The sequence below is a fragment of the Plectropomus leopardus genome, chromosome 3 (genome assembly GCF_008729295.1).
Source record: "Plectropomus leopardus isolate mb chromosome 3, YSFRI_Pleo_2.0, whole genome shotgun sequence".
Taxonomy (NCBI): Eukaryota; Metazoa; Chordata; class Actinopteri; order Perciformes; family Serranidae; genus Plectropomus; species Plectropomus leopardus.
In genome coordinates, this window is record NC_056465.1 from 29442556 (window position 1) to 29445365 (window position 2810).

Here is a 2810-nt window from a genome sequence, read left to right on the forward strand (position 1 = left end):
ATGTAGACAGAGAGAGAGAGAGAGAGAAAGATAGAGGCAGACATACATAGGCTATAGTTTGAACAGAGAGGGGTCTAAGGCCCCATCAGAGCTGATGTGGACAAGAAAGAGAATTAAGTCCTCTTTCAAATGACTTGACAATGTGAACACTAGTCCACTTTTTTGGTACACTCATGAGTACCCTGTCACACACTGAGAAAACAGAAACGTTCCCATACAATCGAGATGTGCCTGCCTGAAAACGTACAAAACCTGTCAAACATCATTTTTCTCTTCAGTGACGGGGAATAGCTGTGGAACCATTACATTTTTAAAAAGAAAACTTTAATCAGTAACTTATCTGTTTTAAAAGTTGATCGTAGGTAAATGTTGTGGTATAACCTTCATTGCACTGCCCACAAATGACAATAACAATCTATTACTGCAGCTTTAACATCACCATTTGTGACCCTGTGGTGTGATGGCCCTCCGTCGAGCAGACACACACAAACACACACTCACTCAGACATCCACAGAATGCAGCAAGCAGGCGGCCTATCACTGCTCTCCCTGCAGCAGGGTATTTAACCTGGGGTATAAGCAATGTCTGGTAGCTGAAAAACACAAGAAAATGTAAATGTAAACAGGTTCAGTTCAAGTGTGATTACACAGACGAGTACAGCTCTGTGTCAGTGCAGCTGCAGCAGTTTACCAGCTGCCACAGTTTCAGTCGAGATTCCTCTCATTTAGACAGAAAACACCCACTCAGTGATACCCAATTCCCTTTGTGGCTGTGAGGATTAAGTCGTTTGTTACTTTCAGAGAGCAGGCACTAAGTTATGATGTAGTATGCTTTATCCTTACATGTTCCTCCATGTGAGAAGAGGAGATGACTGACAGCAGTCTGAGAGTTTCTCCTCTGTAAATGTGTAACATGAAGGTGTGTTTCTGTTATTTTACCTATCCATACATTGCGACAAAGTGCACAGGCTTGTTATCAAAGGAAGACCAAATACATCTATTAAAAAAAACTTTAAAAAAAAATCCAATGGTAGCTGCTGAGGAAAACTAAATTACATTTGTGCTTTAAAATAAGAACAAATAAGAGCAGTGGAACTTTTACAAAGATCAATGAACAGGTTCTTTATTTATATCTTTATATTCTTTATTTGTATCATATTTTGAATGTGGAGTTGTGGAGTGACTGCACATCCTTTTATTAAAACTATATTTCCAGAGCCACAACCAAAAGCACTATGGAGGCTGAGCAGGGTGAAGCTGACTGTGGAGAGGCAGAGTATAATGAGGTGTTTCCAAGGATGCCATCGTTTATTCACCATAGATGCATTAACTCCATTGCAGACCATGGCTGGATTAATCTGCTCGTAAACCCCGGGGTGACGTTTTTTTTTACCTGGGACCCTGCTGACCACCATCTCTACACAAACCCAGAGATGTAATGTGCTGTATCTCTTAGTTTTTAGTAATTTTAGTTAACACATATTTATGTGGGAATATATTTAATGTGAGCAGAATAAACACTGATCAGCCATAAAAGCCAAGCAAATAACACTGATCTCATTTCATTACAATCCAGTGTTCTCCTGGGAAACCTTAGGTCAAGGCATTCACGTGGATGCCACCCGATGCACTCTACCCACCCAAACACGGTTGCAGACCAAGTGTTCCCCCCTCCACCCCGGGCAACAGCACTTACCAATGGCAGTTCCCTGCAGCAGACCAATGTGCCATGCCATAATTGGAAAACTGCTCAATACAGGCCTGAGGAATGTGACAAAGAGCTCAAGGCATGGACATGGCATCTAAATTACCCAAATCGCCGATAGAGCGGCGCCGCATATACAGAAGTTGTATCCTCGCCACAGCGGCCATGGGTTTAATTCCGGCCTCGACCCTTTGCTGCATGTCGCCCCCTCTCTCTCTCCCCCTTTCACTCTTAAACTCTCCTGTCCATTAAAGGCAATAAAAGCCCAAAAAATAATCTTAAAAAAAAAAAAAACTCCCCTTCTTGTGATAACGTTCCAATAAGCATGGCGATGGATGTTAAAAACATTGGCAGGTGTATTTCTATTGCAGCCGCCGCAGTAGCTATGGCCATATAGGTGTGTTATGCGAGCGATAATGGAAATCCAAGCTCCTTATACGTGGAACCGACCATGTATGAGCGATTTCTGGGAGGTGATTGTCCGTGATTCCACAGAGGAATTGTGGATTCAAAATTTCCGGATGATCCATTCAACTTTCAAAGATTTATGCAATGCAATAACACTTCTTGTTATGCCTGCTGCATCTTGTCTGGGGGAGCCAGTTCCAACTGACACTCTTTGTTATACATCATGTGAGTGATAAAAGCCAAAAAGTGTTTCCACTGCAGTTTGTTTGAAATTTAGGTGTTTCCATAAGATATATTTTATATTCGCAATTTCAGTTTCTGGGTTTATGGAAATCAGCCTAGTGATGCTCACACAGTGACACCTGTTAGCATACTCTGTTTGGTGTTGCTGATGCTTTGTTGGCTGTTTTGGACAAATAAAAAGACTTAAGTATATGAATAGGGAAATGTAACAGATGATTACTGTAAGCCTCACAGGTAAGCAGGTTAACATTTGTGTTATGAAATGATGAAATAAGCAGTGCAAATACAAAATATGAATCCTGTCATTTTGGACATGACATGTGCATGTACTGTTTTTGGTATGATACCGTGAGCCCCACAGCTATTGGATGTTTGTGCTGTGTGGTGAAATGAGTGTGGTCAATTGTTGTGGGCATATACAGGTATATATACTAGGCTCCTTGTCATGTCAGAA